General features: G+C 45.5%; 1 protein-coding gene across 3 annotated transcripts in view; it reads left to right on the top strand.

Moving 5' to 3' along the window:
* Positions 1-651: 651 nt before the first annotated feature.
* Positions 652-20205, top strand: part of CDH20 (cadherin 20) — a 184239-nt gene continuing 164685 nt past the window's right edge. For 2 of the 3 annotated variants that reach the window (XM_081148453.1, XM_081148455.1), the window contains exon 1: positions 652-776. The gene's annotated coding sequence lies outside the window, so the exon portion shown is untranslated. The remainder of the gene's footprint in view (positions 777-20205) is intronic. The other variant, XM_081148456.1, reaches the window with a different exon arrangement.

Raw genomic sequence — 20205 nt, 5'->3', positions numbered from 1 at the left:
TCCAGAATCCAGAATCTACGCAGAATAAGTCACTTCAACTTCAGGGGAGTTTGGGAGTAGATATGCCACCCCCCCAAGTCTGCCTACCCCCTTTTTTCTCTCCCCCTCTTAACATTTCCCTACTCTCTCGGCCAATAGATGAGTTTAAACATTTGAATGCGCATCTAAAATGCATTGAAAGAATTAACCCGCTTTGCCCCTCACTGGTCTAAACCGCAGGGTGCCAACCGGACGCTAATTGCTTTCGTCTGGTGGCGTGCCAGACAGCCCCTCGGAAGGCAGGAGCGCGCATTCCCGGCACCAATTGGCTAATTCAATTTTCACCGGCATTAGCCTCTGTCGGAATATTCATGAGCAGGGGAAGGAGGACCCGCGGCGCGGGCGGGAGGCCGTCACTCGGGCTGGGGAAGGCGCGAGGGGCTGGGAGCGGACGGCGCGCCGCGCGCAGCGCACGGTGACCGCGACCCAGCGGCCCTTCTCCCGGACCCGGACCCGGCCCGCGCGGGGGCCGCGGGAGGGCGGGGCGGGCGCCGCGGGGCGAGCGCGCCTGGCACTGCCGCCAACTCCCGGGGACCGCGCGGAGACTTTGCAAAAGATCCGGAGGCACAACAGCTGTGACACTTTTGACGGAGGGGGTGGGGGCAGGGGGGTGGGGGGCGGGGGCAGCGCCGCGCGCGGAGGCTGAGGGACCCAGCCGGACGCCGGCTGCCCGGTGGGGTTGGCAGCGATGTGAGCTGGACGCCCGCCCCGGAGGAGTCTGGACCGACCGTCCCCAGGTAAAGCGGAGAGCTCGGGGCGGGCCCCGCGCGGCCGTCCGCGGGCCCCGGGCGCTGGAGCCCGAGACGCTGCGCGCGGTCCCCGCAGACAGCGGCCGCCGCGGGCCCGTGGGAATCGGACTTGCTCGGACTTTGGGGGGAAGGGGGACGTGAAGGGACTGTCTGGGCTGCGGGGCCGCTCTGTGGGAGCAGGAAGCTGGGGCGCACCGAGGCGGGCGGAGAGCTCGGCGCTCTGGGCGCGCGCTGGGGGATGGAGACCCGGCTCCAAGAGCGCGACTCTCGGGGCGCCCGGCCGGCTTCGCCCCGGCTGGCCCCGCGGGCGGCGGCGCCTCCCTCCGGCTGCCAAAGGGAGAGGGCGAGCGGCGTCCCAGCGCGGGGGTGCGCGCCGGGCGGGGGCGAGAGACCCAGGCTCTGGGGAGGTGCGGGCGCCTGCGGGTCCGGCTGGGTGCTTAGCGCCGCGCCCCCTCCGGGCTCGGCCCTGGGAGGAGTGGTGGGGACCCCCTGCCAGGCTTCGCTAACTCCCCGGATGCCCTGTCTCCGGGCCCTGGCACTCCCAGGGAAAGCTCTGAACTGCTGGATCGCGCGCGGCTTGTTTGGGCTTCGCACGTTGCGGTGTCCTGGGGGTGGAGACAGTAAGGGGGTGGCGAGGGGGCCAGATCTGGTGCAAGTTGCAGATTTGTAAAGGAAACGCTGCCGCGGAGCCCCAGCCCGCCCTTAGCGACGGGAGAGGCTGTGGGCTGGACTTAGGCTGAAGCGGGGGGCCTCTGCCTGGCATCCACCTGGGGGGCGGGAGGCGGGGCGGCAACCTGGAGGGCAGCCCGGAGGCAGCGCCAGAGTCTTTTTTTTTTTTTCCGGCGGAGGCTAGGCAGGGAGTGAGAGGACTGGAAGCAGAACTGGGGGGTTGATTGGCCGCCTGGTGGAGTCACAGTTTACTGTTTCATTATTATTGCCATTATTATCACTATTAATGCTATTGATGTTGTTATTGGCACGAATGCCAGGAAGGATTTTTGTCTTCTGTTATAGGTCGCCTGGAAACAGAATCTGCCCCTCCCCGAATAAAATGCCCCCTGACACCCTCTAGTTTCTGACCTATCCCTCCATCAAAGGAAATTACCCCTCAGAGATGTGGCCGTGTCAGGCACCCCGCTAAGAAACTGGGTCTACCTAAGAACAGTAAAAACAAGGAAAAGTCACAACTGTGTCCTGTGCTTGCACCAAGGCCGCAGCTGAACATTATATTTCTATCCGATTACCTTCCTCCGCCCCATCGGGCTGGGGAACCATGAAGGCATTGCCAGTCTCGAACACCATCCTGTTTGACCCAGCTTTTACCTCTCATGTATTATACGATCTGGAAATTAATTTTTCTCCTAGTGTGACCCTTGCCTTCTCGCTGGGCAGATTACTAGGCAGGGGCAGGCTTCAGTTCCCAACACTGGAGGCAGCCACAAGGGCACCTGCGGTGGCCTCCTCTTGGCTTGGCCCCTGGTCAGAGCTCCTCCATGGCACAGGCTGGGCCAGCTGATGACTCAGAAAATAGGGCAGGAGTGTGGGAGAACAGAGTGTCAGAGTTACACCAGTGTGGGAGATGAGGTCAAGCCCCCTTGCTGGCCACATCCCTTCCTGCTGGAGAAAAAAGAGAGACAAATGAAGACCAAGCTGAAAGTAGTATGAAATGGACCGAGGCCGTCAGTCTCTGCAGGCTTTTGCCACTGACTTTGGTGTGACCTCCCCCTTCCAGCATTGATTGTCCCTATTTGCCAGGCCACGAGTAGCCGTGCCTATCTAACAGGATAGCTGTCATGAGATGATCTAATTTTGTATCCCAAAAATGCTTTGAGCATCCTGGGAAAGGACAGTCTATAAAATATGCGTTTCCAATGTTTTGTGAGAAGTTTGCTACACTGCAGGTTAAGGAGATGGATACATTTTTAGCGTGTGTGCCATGTGGCAGTGTAAAATTAAAACGGAAAAGTACAAACATAAAAACGACTTAGCATTCTTGACATGCCTGTGCATACTTGTAGAAAAATTATCTTTCACTTGGGACCAGTTGCCCGGGAATGTAATCAGTGTTTATACTACTGAACCGCCCCCTTCTACCTTTCTCCCCTGTAAAATTTTATGACCCAGTTCTCACAGGACTGGCAATGCGCGTGTAGTAAGTGCTGGGGGCTGAGAGGCGAGAGCATGTTGTTAGGGGAACAGTCACAGAGGGCTTAGAGGCTGGTATGGGAACCAAGATGCCATCATCCCTGCAAAACAGGAAAATGTTCTTCGGGGGGAAAAACAGTTGAGCCGTGAGACCCAGCAGTGGCTTCCACCTGCTCTCAGATCCAGGGAGGGGACTCCAGGGAATGGTTCAAGGAGGGCCAACCAAGCTCTTTTCCCTGCTTCCCTTTGGTAAAGGCACTGCCTTCATCTTATCTTTGGGTTGGTGTTAGCTTCTCCAGCCCTGTCTGTACACTGCAATAGTGCCCCCCCCCCGCCATTTCAAAGAGATTCAGAGGTGCTCTCTCAGCCTCTGATATGTCTGTAAATATTCCCCACCCTCTGAGCCTCCCAAAGCCATGCAGCTGTTGGCGAATTTAAGTAAATAGTTGGAAGTAATCAAGAGAGCCACTGAGAAGTGAATATGTTTTCCCCTGGCGGAGAAGTTATTGAATGCCTTTTGAGCTAGAAAATTAGCAGTTTAGAGAAGCAGGAGGGATTTCCTTGCCTCCCCTCTCCCCATAAACCAGTAGCTGTGTTTTTCTTTCCTTCATAGTGGCGAGCACTGTTTGGTTAAGCATGTTTTCCAATTTGGGGCTTAGAGTGGGGGTTTGCCTGGTGGTGTTCTATGGACAGAGGAGAAATGTTCGGGGACACGGAAGGAAGAGCTGCAGTGGCTAGAACATAAATCAGCCAGAATATATGGGGGTTGATGAGAATAGGTCTTTTCACCCTAAAAAAAAATGTCCACTTTGGAAGAAAAAGCAGCCTGATTATTGGCATCCAAGCCTGAAACCAAGGCAGCTGATGCCGAGAGGAGCCAAAGGGCAGTTCTTCTTAGTTTAGAAGCAGCAAGACAGCCTCTGCCAAAGATTGCTGTAAACACGGAATAAAGATTCCATTGTGGGCCGGTGTGACCGGAATAATTAGACAGTTAATTGTTCATTCTGATCTGGTGGCGCTGCAACCTGGAGTGAGGAGCAGCGAAAATAAGAGCAAGGGGCAAAGCAGAAAAGTAACACATCGCTTCTATCTTCACTTGTTTCACTTTGATGCTACTTTGGAAAAATCTCGGTCGTTTTCCAAAAAAAAAATAAAAAAATAGTATATCTCTATTCCCAGACACTGGGAGCACTGGAGAGCTGAGCTCCCGTTGCTACCATGTTTCCCCTCCAGGCTCTACTCTGGGTACGGACAAAATTTCTCATTTTCTAAAAACAGCACGGGAAACTGCAGTAAGAATGAATGGTTTATGTAATTCCGGCATTAGTGAATAGGTTTCAGTTAGGTGAAATATATGCCAGTAGCACCAGATTCTTGTACTTCTCCAACACCTTTTTTCATAGGCCCGTGGTGGTTAAGAAGCAGATACTCCACTTTTGACGTTTAATCTTTTCCAGGGTGAAACAAATTGCCTAGTGATTAATCTTTCACATCTAATTGAAGAAATGGCCTTCTTTGCATTTTCATACTAATTGAGAGACAAAAGAAAATGTATTTTAAGTGATCAAGGTGACGTTAGGCAGCTGAGCATCTACAGTTATTGGGCACGGTAGACTGTGGCTTACTGTTATTCAGATTCCCTCTGAAATGACTTGTGCAGATGAGGAAATGAGTGAGGGGCTGTCGCGAGCATTAAGTGCATGGCACCTGGGGAGGGGAGGGGAGCATGGTAGATTCCGCACTTTCAAACCCTCCCTGAATCCCAATATTGACACGGAGTAGGGAGCAAAGTTTTCATCATTTGAATTAAAAAAGGAACACCTTTTAATGTCAATGTTATTAAGTATGACTGTTCTGGGAATGAAAACATTATGTTATTTTTTAAAAAGCAAAATAAATTACATAAGCCATGAAGTCTCATAAGGAGAAACACTTAGTTTCTCCAAGACACTCATTTTTGTCTCAGTGGGTTTAAGAGGTACAAAACTATCTTCACTAACCTTCAGTTTCCTTTATCCGTGGTGAATCAAAAGGGCTGGCAAGGGCAGAGTACTTACTGAAGTGTTAAAAAGCATGAGTGGTACAGAATTCGGGAGCTGTCAAGCCTTCAGAAGGCAAAACTCTACAAAATTGTCTCTAGCAATTAAACATAGAAAATCATATTGCCAAATTAAGTTATGGAAACAACCCATTTTCAAGAGAAATGTAGCCTTTTCCCATTGAATTGCTATTCCTGGTTTCCCACATTCTCAGAATAGCCTGCCAGTCTCCTGCTAACCAAGACCGTCTAGTTAAGAATGTTCCTAATTACATATGGATTAACTTAATTTCAGAACCCTCAGAGTATTCAACTCAAAGCATTACTCAGGCGCAATGTGAAAGAGAGAGGATCCAGTTCCCCTTGAGGTACACGCAATATTTTTTAAGCTTAAGGAATCATAAAAGAAAGTACATGTGGTATGGAAACACATCAGTAAATAACTACAATAAAGGAGTAAGGAGAGCTACATACTGTGGGTCTCTTTAAAAATATGCTAAGTTAAAATGATGCCACCCCTTTTTTTCTCCCACAGCAGTAAGAGACGGTCATGTAAAATACCACAAAAAGTACAAATGTCAAAGACATGCCCGGCACTACCTGAAATGGGAGCATCACCGCTATTTATAAAAATGGTTCACAGTCTAATCAAAAGTTTAGAACTTTATTCTGACTAATGTCATGACTGTGTTAAGAATAAAGAGGCATTTTATATGGAAGAGATATTTCTTTATAGTTTTATAGTTCCTAGCTGGAATCTGACACATAGGAGATTCTCAATAGATATGTGTTGATTTGGTTTTTTATAAGGAAAATTAAATCAATGAAATTTCTAAGTTCAATGAATTTATATTTGAAGTCAAATACCTAAATGATCTTTGCTACTTTAATTCTCTCTCTAAACTGTGCCTGTGACCAACAGTAAGAATTATTGGTGGTTATCTAGTGTGGGGATAAGGGAGGTAAGAAAGTGGGAAAACTTTAAAGGCTTTTCTCTTTTTTTCAGTTTTACTAAACATTGAGTGAGTTTATGCACATATAAGTGGTTAAAAATACCCAGAATCTCTTCATAATAAAGATAGAACTTCATCAAATGGTTATTATTCATCAGTCTTCTCACAGATGCCACCTTTGAAATGCTGAGTATTAGACCAATTATGACTAAATGGCTACATGTTCTCTGGTGTATCAATTAATCAAAGGGTAATTAATAAAATAACAATTTCATTCCATGGCAATGGCTACATCTGGTTGTCATAGAAGTTTGACACGTGGCCAACTGGGCAAGCCCAACCACACAGCTGCAACACTGTGTTCAACATCTGGCAGAAAGAAAGACAAAACCTAACCCTAACACCTCACACTGAAATGACCTGTGGCCCAAACACTTACACCGATCTGCTCTTGCACGTGGCTTATAAAATAAGCTATGTGAACTTTCCATCAAAAATGATATTCAGGGGCCCATAAGGAACTAAAATGACTCTAGGTAAATCATCAGCTTGACTGTTTCTCTCTTTCGGGTCTGACCTTAGTTGCATAAACAGGTGGTCTTAGTGTTTTCCTAGAGAACAGTACATAGTGTCATTTATTGGCATAGTTGGGAGCCAGGAGTCAAGAGAAAACCATGATAGAGTTAAGTGTGAGGATTCAATTACCCCTTGTACCCAGAGAGAGTAGATTACTAGGCTTAGAGTTAAGGCTGTGGTCAAATAGTGTGGAAGGATGGGTGGTGCAGGACTCCTGTTCTCTGGCTCATATTTTTGGATGGAAACAAACTTTGGTTTCCACTTTCCAGTGATAAATTAAAGTACAGTTTATTAAATAGTAGCTTATGCAATTTGATGAATAACCATTTTAAAAGCGTAAGTGTTTTGGGTGTATTTATAAAAATCCACGGCTAAAGTTATTGTATATAATGTTTCCTTGAAGGAGTAATGTACATTTTATGTCATGTTCACTTTCACTTTGTTTCATTTTTTAAAGTCAATATCGTTGAACCCTTATGAAGTCCTAATTTGGGTTAATTTGTAGGTAGTACGAATAATCGATGAACTTACCATAATTTGTTTTTAAACCAAGAGAAGTAATTTCATTTAGCAATTTAATTAGAAATTGGCTAAAGAAATTTCATTTAGAATATCTAAAAGCAGCTAAGTACATGTTTTTTAATCTGAAAGATTATTAGCACCCTGATAAGAGTATTAAAGCCGATGGGCGTGAACACTCAGATCTTTACATCTAAGATCTTTTGTCATGCAAATGGTCTTGACTACACATGGAGAGTGGGCAGTGTCACCTGCTCACCGCCTTTTAAGGTCAGGGGGAGAAGCCAATCAGATGTTACAGTCATCTCTGTGCCCGCCAACAATACAAGCCCATGGACTTCCCTCATCTTCACTTTCTAGTGCAAGAAACAGTACAAGTCCCAATATCGCTCTTTTTCAAATCTCCTGAGTCTCTGCATCCAGGGCTCATCTGGAGTACTATTTGCAAAGGCACTGTAATGACATCATTGAAAGAAGAAGCCACACTTGAGAGTGTGTGTTCTGTAAGCTTTTTTTTGAATATTAAATAAGAATTTAAATCTGCTCCCATACTTTGCAAAAACTGGCAAGAACTCCCAAGGATGCTCATCTTATAAATAACTATCGTGTATCACTTCGTGTGCTTTATTATCACTACAAATTCTATTGGAAGCAAACAGTATCTAGCAATCAAAGTACATCTTCATTAATATTATAGCTTCGAAATGTAATAGTTATTTCTAGCTTTACCCTTAGCCTGTATTCTCATCTCCATAATATTGGAAACATTTATTTCAGTCTAAAAATGTGCAGCACACTTGCATTTGGAAACAAAATCCTCAAGTAGTCATTAAAAAATTAATCCAGTTGGCAGTTGAGCATCTCAGTGGAATCCTCAGGCAGCTAAGTCCAGAGGCTATCATCCGACTCACAGGGCTGGTGAGCGTCTGGAGATCAGATTGCTGAAGGGTGTTCTTTAAACACAGGAAAACAACAGATTCTTTCATGATAGAGAGGTGCTGTCCATTTCTTTGGATACATCTATACAGTTTGCTTGTGTCAATTAAAATGTGTAGCCTTCAGAGAGAAAGTAAATAGAGCAATGAAAACAATCCCCATTTATTTCGTCCTGCCTGTGTGCCAGCCACTGTGCTGAGTGCTTCATTTCACGGCCTCCTGACCCTCTCTGTGAAGTCAGAACTGTTACCATCTTCATCTCGCAGGTTCGGAAACTGAGGCACAGGGTTAGGAGGACAGATTTCAAGCCCAGGGCTGTCCAGGCCCCGCGTCTGTAGTCCTAACCAGGTTATCACATTGCCTCTCATCCTGAGAACACGGGCGCTACTGACATTTGGGCCCAGACAATTCTTAATTCTTTACTGGAAGGGTGAGAAAGGAACTGTTCTGCTCATTGTAGGATGTTTAGCAGGATCGCTGGTCTCCACCCACTACATGCCAGGAGCATCCTCTCAGTTTTGATCCCCAAAAATGTCTCCAGACACTGTCACATGTCCCCTGGGAAGCAAAATTACCCCTGATCAACAACCACTGCCATGGGGCCAAGTTTAACTCCATGTATTGCTTATGAAAGCACACATTTTCAATTTAAGGACAAGTCACCCATTTTTCAAATAATAATATAGATAATTCTTATAGTTCTGTTAGCCACATTACAGATGATTTATAGAAAAATGATTAGACAAAACTTTGGGAGAAAAAATTATGAAGTCAACATGCCTTCGTTAATACCTGTTAAACTTGCCTCCTTTGGGGCACAATAGGAGTGATTGAGAAATTTCTGTAACAAAGACTGTTACAATGGCTGAAATTTTTTTTTACCACAGTGTCCCACATGCCAATGAATAGATTGTCCACTGGACTCCAGGTCCCAGGAGAACAGGGATGGGGACTCTCTTGTTCATTTTTACATCCCCTGAACCAAAGGTCGTGACTAATGCATTGTCAATGATCAACAAACATGTCTTTATAAGGGAATGAAGTGATGATTAACCCAGTACAGGTGTTGAATGCTCTGTTGTAGGCCTCTATTTGTACTTGACCTGATTACATTTTGCTATAATTATTGGTATAGATGTGCCCATAATGGTTTGCCAATCATATTTATAAATCTAATGAAACCAGAAAGAATAGATAATACATTAGGTGAGGAATTAGGATGAAGAAGGCTGCTAGGATGAACTAGATGTAACAAGATGGAATTTACCACGAGCAGATGCCAGAGAGGACAACACCCCGTGTGGAGGTTGAGTGGCATGCCAAGGCTCTCGGCCCAGCAAAGGCAGAGCTGGGACTGAGACCCAGGCCTCTTTCCAGGGATGAGTCAGTCCTGGCCTTGCTCTGTCTTGGTTGGGGAGCACCCGAGGTGTCTCATTCTGTCCATTCACATGCTTTACCAAAGTCATGTCTGCAGAAAATAGCCACTGGCCTACGAGGGACTCAAAAACATGCCAGACGAGAAAAATGGCAGAAGTGTTCAAAACGGCCGACCTGACATAGAAAAGGCTTGGAGGGACCATAATAATCATCTTCAAGTATCCGGAATACCCCTGTGTGAAACAGAAATTAAATTAATTATGCATTGCCACAGAGAACTGAATCAGGACCCCTGAATGGAAGCTGCAGACAGAGCTGCAGATTTTATCCCAGCCTAATAATGGCTTCCTAATGATGAATTGTCCTACATTGGAGCAGGCTCCCCCGGGGAGTAGGGAGCTCTTGGTCATCAGAGGGGAATGTGCAGACGACTGGCCTATGGGAGGCCGAGCCCAAACAGATGGGGGAAGTACCAGAGGTTCTCCGGCGTCTTTCTAGGCCTCGTGTATGTGAGCACTCTCTTATAGGCTAGTACTGACCTTGTAAACTACTCTGTGCAATCCTGTTACTAAGCGCATGACCTATGTTTTCCCTAATCCACACATTCAGAGTCACAGGGGTAAAGAGATTGAAGCAAAAAAGGGAATCTTACCACATCCACACAGAATAAAAACCACTTGCTATGTTCAGCACCGTGTAAAGCGCTTCACCAGCCTTATCCCATCTACTCCTGAGAAAAACCTCACAAAACATCACCATTTTGCAACTGAGGACACTCAGTCGCAGAGAAGTAAAGTAACTTGTCCAAGATCACACAGCTAGTAATCCCAGCCTTGCTGTTTGGACCTGGGTCAGTCCAGAGTTTCCAAGTCTGTCTCATGGCTACTGCAGCGCAATGCCTCACCCTTCAGCGGGCCACACGCTTCTGCTCAGAATGCGGGCCATTCCTGGAGCCTGAGACAGCTACTCAACTGCAGATCCCTAAAACACCTCCAAGTGATGTTTTCAAATACACCACTTTCACGATTATTTGCAGTTTTCTATTTCCGTGATATTGCTCCCTTCAAACAGTGCAAATTGCTATGAGTTGACGTTAAATGAACAAAATAGGGTTTTTAGAGGTTTGTCTGTTTGTTTGTTTCAAGTCTATAGAAGAAAGATTGGTAATGACATCTCAGACACTATTCTGTAAATGAAGGAACCAGAACCCAGGCCTCCATGCTGAAAGCATGAAAATAAGACTGATAATTTTCATTTCCACAGATTCGGTAAATTCCAATGGTCACGTGTTTTAGACAATTATGTCATTGGAGATGTGCTCTCTTCTGCTCAGGATTATCTTGTCAGATTGTCTTGCTTTATGATTATCTTGGTGGATTTTTCATAAAACCAAACTGATTTTTAAAACTGTTTTCTCTGCCTCTATTACCTCAGTGCCAAAAACCCAACAAAAAGCTCTAAACCATTCCGCCAGGGAGCCCTGGATTCCGCCTATTTGTGACTCTGACTTAGCAGACGATAACATCAACTTTGCCAATTTAATCTGGTGACTTCCTGTTCTTGGGGAGCCCTGCCTCGTGCCCAGCATTCCAGGCAGCAGTCGGCAAGACTGAACCCCCAGGTCAGCATTTGCTTTCTAAATTGCATGCTGCCCGGGTGCGTGTGCGCACTTCCACGATTCTGAAGGCCACAATTCTATGTTTGTCACTCACGCAAAGCAAGTATAGGAGGGGCCCAAACACTTATCATAGGATTTAAAATGGCATCTTATGCAGCATTTTATGGGGCAGCTATTTTGCCAAAAGGCAGGAGATTTGGCGAAAAAAATCTTTATCTGTCGATGACCAGAGCCACCTGCTGCTAATGAAATAGCCTCGCAGCGTATATTCCCCACCCACCCAGGCGTAAGTCTAACAGAACTTCCTTGCTGAGCCTCTGACCGTAACACTCACTCATCGGGGTACCATTGCCCCGTGCAAACCCGAGGCTTGGAGACCATTTATGTGACTTTACAAAGTGGAATGGAGACCGGCGCACTGATGTTTTATTCACAGCTGTCCTGTTTTTACATTATTCCATGGGGGAAACCATTCTCAAAAGAGTGTTCTCGGTATACTTTATAGTGGGAAATATTCCAAACTGAGAACCAAGACATCTCCTAAATGAACGTCATGGAAAACAGTCCTACGCCAAGAAACATAGAGTGTGAAACCAGGAAAGCACAGCTTCGATCACATGTGAGCTGCCCAGAATGTAGGCTCTGATAAGTTATCGAGGGGTTCAGGCAGAGTAAATTAAGAAGCGACCTGAGAAAGAAACAGCCTGTGAGTTTGGAGGAATGTACCAGGCAAGAGCTGCTGCAGCACCTTGACCCGAACCTCCAAACTCCTTGAGTCAGTGTGTGTCCAAAGCCAAGTGACATCAATCTCTACCCTCATTCATAGTTCTGAAAAGCGTAGCTGGCCGTGTCCTGCCACCTTTAGAAGTCACCGGCTAAGGGGTCTGGATAACTGGGGGAGTAGTAAGCAAAGTATAGAGAAAATGAATGGCCACTAAGGCATGGCCTTATTTATTGTAAGGGTAGAGAGGAAATAGGCCATTATTAAAAGCTCATTTCATTATGATATGCAGCGTTTAAGCAAAGAGATCTGTTACCTGCCCTTCCCCACCCCAGCTCCACCATTATTTATGTCCTACAAAAGATATCAAAGATATGTCTTGCGTCTTGGAGATAAAAGGGAACCTTTCATACATTTGGTGCTGGGTAAAAGAAATATTTAAGCCAAATTGAAGGCATCAAAAATAAGTAACTGCATTGAAAAGTCACAGCCATATTGAACAATAAACAATTTATGGAAGGCGCCCAGAAAAAAAAAAAAATGTTTTTTAAAAAATTGAAAAGCATAGCTTCTGACAAGTATTCTTTATTCATGAGTATGAGTAGAATTTTTCAAGGAACACAAAAATACAAAATAAAATGCAAGTTTGACATACACATTTCTCTTTGAAGCTTGGGAGAAGAAAAAACTTAGCTAGGTATGAGGTTAACTGCAAAGTTTAATTCCATGGTCATTATCGGCACTAATTGAGAGACACGGTCAGGATTATGTGAAACTGTAAATGATCCAAAATCACTGATAGTTGAGTAGGGAAGTGTTTTTGGCCTTTGACTTGAATCCAGGTAAGCCTAGGGATGTAGCATTTCAATTTTTAAACAGATAGGAAGGCTCATAAGTGAGGTCCAGAGGCCCAAGCTTGAAAACATCTCTTGCTCCCCTTTTCTCTTGGCTTAGCCCCCCTCTACCTGTCCCCAGGTGCCGGTGGGCCATACTCACCAGCCCAGAGCTGGGCCCGCTTCGCGCTGGGTAGGCCAGAGAGCCTGATGTTTAGCAGCTGTACCCTCACATGCTGTTCCCTTAGCGCTCCTGTGATTTTATAAAATGTGTGGGGGCAGGGGGACGGAGAAGGTTGACCCAGGAAGTTTTTGCCTTAGTAACACAGCCCCAGGTCTAACAGTTCCCAGACTGTTTACCATATCAAAAACTCAAAAACAAAAATATCATCTCTCTAACATGCGTCTGGTCCCAAGGCAAATCGGAATATGAATTGTTTCAGAAGGATTCCATGCATGCAAAGTGAGTTGCTGTCAACAAAGCTATAATTAAGGAGATGGGACGCCGTCAGTGAACTTAAGATAATGATTTTCCTTGGAGCAGTCACATTATGTCTTGTCTCTTTTACCCCTCTCCTCGCATGGCCTCCCTCCAGGACAGTCTCGAGTTTTCTCAATATCATTTTGAAGGGGAAACTCCCTATGTAGCTCTTCAGAGACTTTGAGAGATTCATAGACAAAACACTCTTCTACCTTTTCAGATGGACCTGTTGCTAATGTTTTCTTAAGATTCGTGATGTATTTTTGACCAGTTATTACGATCGTCCTCCCTCCAGTGTTCTATGCACATAAGGACCCAGTATAGAGCCATTAGTTGATGAGTACACAGTAAGGATGACCCTGGGTGTTTGGAGCCTGGCCTTTGCAAAGTCTGAAATGCGCTGCTTTATGTTTTCATGTCATATGTCAACAACCCTTCTTCTGGCTACAACTGACTTCATATTATTTCTTTGGTCCACTGGAACATTTTAAGTCTCAACAAATGTTTTTAAATAAAAATGTGATTTTCTGTGCCAAAATAGTCACTTTCTTTACTCACACCCTTAGGAACTGCTCCTGCCACCTTCTGGAGAAAACCACATTTCTTTTGAACTATCTCTGACCCTTTTCCCCCCAGGGATGGCTCAAAACTTCTCTTCCTGAGTGAGATCTCAAACAATGGGCCATAGACTTCTGCCCACCCCCAAGACTCTGGTTCTCCACTGAACTCAATCACACTTGTGTACCATGTTCGATGGTGTTTTCACCAGTGACAGTGATTGTCCCAGGTTCATATTTTCTCCACACCTGCTCCCACTGCCAACTGGGTGATAACTTATTCAAAGCAGAGATGGGATATGACACAGAGTCCCCTCTCTAAATGGTGGCGGCTCATCGATGCCAGTGGCCTGGTGCGTTATGACACCCCTGAAACATTGCACTGTGCCAGCTCGATGCTGGAATGTTCTAAGCCCACATCCCCAGCAGAGTGTTGTCTGGTCAACACAGCCATGGGAAGACAAGAACTCCAGATGGTCCCCTCCTTTAGGAAAGGAGGGGCTGCAGAGGTGGCAGACAAGGGGCCAGGGGGCACAGCTAGAGCTAAGAGAGCAAAACGCAGTGAGGAAGGGTCTTGGGAGAGAGCAGTAAGGCAGACTTGTGTGAAAAGGGGGAAAGTTCTCAGCTTTTTAAAAACATGAATAACTGCATTTTATGTTTACTTCTTGGAATGTAAGTGTAGCTTTGTGATGTGTTGGGGAAAGTAAGTGTAATTTTAAATGGCACATGCTTTAACGGCTGAAGACTGCAGAGACTGAAATTTATGCTCTTTGTGAGTAGCTGGGTGGACCACTAAAGTTCCCAGGACTGCTTTCGACGATCTCCATCTCTGAAGTCCGGGCACCAGGTGCCATTCAGGCAAGTCTGTTCTCTGTGCCCTACCAGCTAAACGATCTATGTGACCTTCACCATTGGCTTCCTCCTAACAAACTCAACCAAAGCCAAAGTGAACAGGTGGATTTCGGCCCTGGGGTTTGGCACTTTCCTGGGGAAAACTAGAGAAATTCATTAACTGTTAGAAATACTCACTTACAAGTTGAACCTGAAGCAGTCGTTTTCTGAATATGCCCTCCCAGGGTATGGGGTGTGAATATGAGACATCCAGGAAACAGGCTAATTTAGAAGGAACTTAAGTGTTTCATGAACATTTCCTACAGTTTCCATAACGACTCCACGGTTTTTACCATGTAAAAGAACTAATCCCTTTTCGCTGTCATTGCATGCACTTTTGAGAGACTCACTCCTACACAGTACAGTGACAACTATTTTTCCATGGATATGTGCAGATCCAGCATGTAAAGGTTCTGCACTGAGAATTAGAACATACTCATTCAAACAGTATCTCTCCAAACCAAGACTAAACACCAAATGCAACATCCCAAATTAGGCCAGAGTGCTGTATAAACTCCTAAATTGCCACATGCATGTGATAAAAGAAGAAACAATATCAAAGTTGGGTATTTTGGTCAATCTCACATTGTAGAGTGCCACAATGTAATTTAGTTTATATCTCCACAAGCTAGCATAAGCCGAAGATATAAATGGATGACTAGAGAGACACAGGGCAAAGGTGGTGTATTAGTCTGCTGGGGCTGCCATAACAAATAGCACAGACGGGATGGCTAAAACAACACATTTATTTTCTCACAGTTCTGGAGACTGGAAGTCCAAGATCAGGTGCCAACAGCATTGGTATCTAGGAGGCTCTCTCCTTGGGTTTATATGGCCTCCTTCTCAATGTGCTCTCACATGGTTTCTTCTTTGCGTGTACATGGGGAGAGGGGGAGAGGGAGAGAGGAAGAGATGGAGAGGGAGAGAGGAAGAAAGACAGGGACAGAAGGAAAGAGGAGGAGAAGGAGGGAAGAAAGAGGGAGAGAGCTGACTCTCTACTTGTAAGTACACTAATCCTATCATATCAGGGCCCCACCCTTATGACCTCATTTAACCTTAATAATTTCCTTATTCCAAATACAGCCACAATGGTGTTTAGGAATTCAACACAAGAATTTAAGGAGGCCCTGGCCAGTTTGGCTCCGTGGTTAGAGTGTCAGCCCGTGGACTGAAGGGTGTTGGGCTTGATTCCCAATCAGGGGCACATACCTCGGTTGCAGGCTGGATCCCTGGCTTTGGTCGGTGCGGTTGCTGGTGGCAACCAATTGATGTGTCTCTTTAATGTTGATGTTCCTCTCTCTCTCTCTCTCCTTTCTGCTCTCTCTGCAAAGCAATGGAAAAAATGTCCTCAGGTGAGGATTCAAAATAAAAGAATTTAAGGGGGCACATACATTCAGTCCATAACAGTGACATTTCAACCAATAAAGCTTATTAAGGTATTTGTCACATTTAGAGTAACACAAGCACTAAGGAATCCCTAAATGCTGTCTGAATCTGCTGAGTTTAAGTGGCTTTTCTGTGGTCACACAGTAGTTGACTACCCTGAGACTGGATTTCAAGACCCCATGCCATTGCTCTTGCTGGCACAATACAGTACTTCCCTACCCTCTCCCGTCTCCCTGCCAAAGTGCCTCCGTACTGCTTAGATGATCACTGTGTTTCATGTTTGTTCGCAGTGTCTATTGCTATCTAGTCTTCAGAAATATCAAAAATATCTCGGTTTTTCTCTCCATTCTACTGCTTGTGTTCTGGCCCTTGTCATTTTTGTTTAAATGTCTGGCATAAAATTATTGCTGGTCTCAAGCCTCCATTCTCTTCTTCTAGCAGGACACTTACCTTTCAAACATGGTAAGTGTACCCCCTTTAATAATCCCCTGGTTCTAGGACTGGAATCCCAGGGGTCTTGAGTTGACATGTCAAGGTAGCTCTATGCAGATGGAGGGGAATCTGCAGGATTCCTTCTTCAATGCAAAGGAACCATGAGTGGATGCCTGGAGCTTGTATGCAGTGAGGGAAAGGGTGCCGAGTGAGGGCTCAAGGCCATTACTGTAAGCAATAGGGTAATATCTGCTAACTGCCACAACCAAATGTCAGTGGTTTAACACAATGGTAGTCTATTTCTTGCTCACTTCACAGTTCAGCTTCATGTCAGGTGGTCCTTCTGAGTGTTTTTCCTCCAAGCAGTACCTCAAAAATTCAGGCTGAGACATCTTGTGGCTCTCCTCCCAATCCGGGCAAAAATCTTTGCTTGAGCTCAGCGGAAGAGCAAAGATAGAAAGTGTAGAAGATCTTTCAGAATGTTCTATAGTTACTAACAAAAATGGTGTCTATTGTTTCCAACTGCCTTTCAATCACCAGAACCCTGTCGTGTGACCCCAAGCTGGCAGCAGGGGAGACTGGGAAATGCCCTTTTCCTGGGTACCCAAGAAGAGGGAATGGGACTCGTTAGCCTCTGGTTGGTCTCTGACACAGCTCACAACCTTTTCTTCACCAGCAAGAAACATCTTGGTGCTTAGGTGAACTCATCTGGTTTGGTGGCCTTGGGGATGGGGGAATGGAGATGGGGAACCACCAAATAATTCTCAGAAATTCCACTTTAGGTATAACTGGAAATGCCATCTCCTTAACAAATCCAGGTAGATATAACACAGCAAGATTTATGATGGTTTAGTGCATTCTGTCAGGAATCAGACAGCCTGGGTACAGCTGGTGCTGCGTGTCCCAGAGTCACACACTGCCCATAGCCCACCCATTTCTGCAGTTGTGGGCATTGCTCTGCCCATCTGATGATTAGCTCCCACAGCACTGGTGGAGGGTTTATCCAGCAGATGCTGGAGTCTGCTTGGCTTTCAATCACTGCTCCTGGTTCTCCCTGAACAAGTTACTTAAATTCCTGGACAAGTTACCTCTCTCTCTGAGCAAGTTCGCTCATTTGAAAAGTGGGATAATAATTCCATTCTCAAAGGACTTGTATTTGATTATCTATAGAAAGCATTTTGCACCTTCCCTAACAAGTGGGCAACACACAATAAATGCTAACTACAAATATTATCAGAAGAAGATTGGAATTATGCATGGTTTGCTTCTGTACTACCTGTAGCCAATGAAAATAACTGCAAAGTCAAATTTTAAAATAACAATTTTTAAGTGGTATGAGGTAGTTTAAGAAACAGCAAGCTTGGGATGCACAAAGCTATGTATGAACTATGTGACTTTGGTCAAGTAACTTAATGTCCTTCTTTAAAATATATTCCTGTTTCCTGTCACAAGACTGATGTCGTGACTCCCCATATCATGAATAACACATAGAGGCATCTAGCACCATTCTTGGAACATGGCAGGTGCTCAATGCAAGTTGAGTAGCAGTTCCTCTCAATATGGTTCCACGATGGAAAGGAATGTTTCAAACCACACAAGTGAGAAAAAGCCATCTTAGAAAGACATGCTTTAAGAAAACAAATGATTGTAGTTTCAAGCAGGTGCTTATTAGGGTGATTTTTTATCTGTGACCTTCATCACCCCTCCCACCACCCCGGTTTGACAATAGTCTCTGGATGCCTCTATTCAAATGATAATCACTGCAACAACTCACCTGTCTCTTCACTCAGGAACTTCCAGGACACATCTTAATAAGCCATAATGAACAGAGGCCATGAAGAATCGCTGGATAAACAGGCCTCTCTGTCCAGCTGTCACGTCTGTTTGTGACAGTAACTGGCATTTCATTGTAAAAGATGCTAATTTCAATCTGAGCTGTGGCAGTGTTGAGAGGAGCATAAAAGGAATTCTTGATTATATCAGTAACTGTGGTCCCTGAGGATATGCTCAGAAACTTCGGATCACATTTGGCAGGAGCGCTGTGATAAAATATGGATAAAATAGGCATCAATGAAGCTCCACGATTTATGATGATAAAGGAATGGAAAGCTTCGCCCTCTGTGATAGCTATCTGTGGCTGGTATTTCTCTCTTCTTTTTACTGTTTCTGGAGGCTTTACGAAGGTCACTTGTCCTAATTATTACACCATTCTGTACCTAGACCACCATCTCATTTCCGTAACTGTTCTGTCCAATTCCTGAAGGCTTGTGATCATACTGTTTCAATGGCGATGATTTTCCGAGGCTAAATTTGAGAAATAATAATTACCTGAGCCGCAGGACCACTTAGCTGCCTCCCAGAGTTAAACAAACACTAATTATTGCTTATTACTATTGGCCAGGCTACAGAAAAGGGGAAGCTTGAAATTCTCAGAGACACACAGCACACGTCGTGGGGGAGGGGGAGGGAGGGGGAGGGGTGAAATCAAGGTGACCGCTATCTTTTCTTGAGAACGGGTCATTCTTTATTTTAAACCTGTGTTCTTCCTGTTTGGGGGGCAGGTGGGTGTTGCAATGACCTTTTTAAATCTTAAATGTGATAATATTAGATGATTAGGTTGGAGGTATTGAATATTCTTATTTGGCAAAACTAACAGTTAGCAACACTAAATGCTCCCTTGCTCTGTTTTGACCGGTCCTTGAAATCTCAGAATCTGGACACCAGCTGGACTCTTCCCTGTAACATCCCAGCACAGAAGCCTCAGGTGGGCAGGGCTTACTGGCCACTGTACAAGGCAGCTGTTCCATTTGTGGTGGCCCTCATTATTAAAATTTACTCATTTTATTGATCCTGAATCTGCCTTCATATATTTACAATCTTATTTTGATCCTCTGGTGCTGCATGAAATACTTCTCATTCCTTTTGTCGTAACAGCGCTTCAAATATCTAAAGAAAGGCAGTGTGGCCTCCCTGGTAGCCTGCACTCCAGTAACCATGGGCACCTGCTTCCCATGGTTTCTACCCCACGCTTACCCTCAGTTGCTCCAGGATTTGCGCCCCTACAAAAGGACGGTCTGATACATCAGTTTCCAACTTAGAAAAATTCATTCTATTAGTTAGAGAACAAAGCCCAATGTTTTTAGACTGGCGTTAGCTTCTCCGCCACCTGCTTCCGAACAAGCTTTGTCCCCCACAGCATTCCCTCTCGGACGACACACACCCTCTCGGACAACATACATCCTCTCCGACAACACACCCTCTCGGACGACACACACCCTCTCGGACGACACACACCCTCTCGGGCAGCACACCCCGCTGGCATCCTTCGCTCCCGCTTCTGCTTTTCTGCCGCTGGGCCTTCTCTCGTGTAGATGCTGCCGTCCAGCTGGCCAGTCCGACTGCTCTTCTCAGCCCACCTCGTCCACCAGCCCGCTCAGATCCACAGCTTGGTGCCCTCCTCCCCATCCCCCAGCTCCCCTTAGAATGGCCTCGCTATTGCGATACAGCGCTAATAATTTACTTACTTGTGTTCCCGTTGGTTTCAGTGGGACATTATGAAATCTGCAATTGCACAGATAGCCATACTCACTTTTTTTAAGTTCTATTTTTTTATTTTCTATATTTAATTTATTTATTTTTTATTATTATTTTTTTGTTTGTTTAAAATATTACAGCTATCCCTTTTTCTCCCCAATGACCCACTCCAGCCCATCCCACCCCCTCCCCAGTCCCTCTCCCCCCCACTGTCCGTGTCCTTGGGGTGTGCGTATATGCACATAAATTCTTTTGGTTACTCTCTCCCCCTCCACCCACCCGCCCTCCTCCATCCCTCTGACACTGGTCAGTCTGATCGGTGCTTCCCTGTCATTGAATCTACTCTGTTGTGAATAACCCTGTAGTGCCTACCACGGTGTTATGCACATAACTGAATGTTCACTGACATTTTGTTCGGCT

Source organism: Miniopterus schreibersii, assembly GCF_964146895.1.
Source record: "Miniopterus schreibersii genome assembly, chromosome: 10".
In the NCBI taxonomy this organism is placed as follows: Eukaryota; Metazoa; Chordata; class Mammalia; order Chiroptera; family Miniopteridae; genus Miniopterus; species Miniopterus schreibersii.
This window is presented reverse-complemented; position numbering and strand designations above follow the sequence as displayed.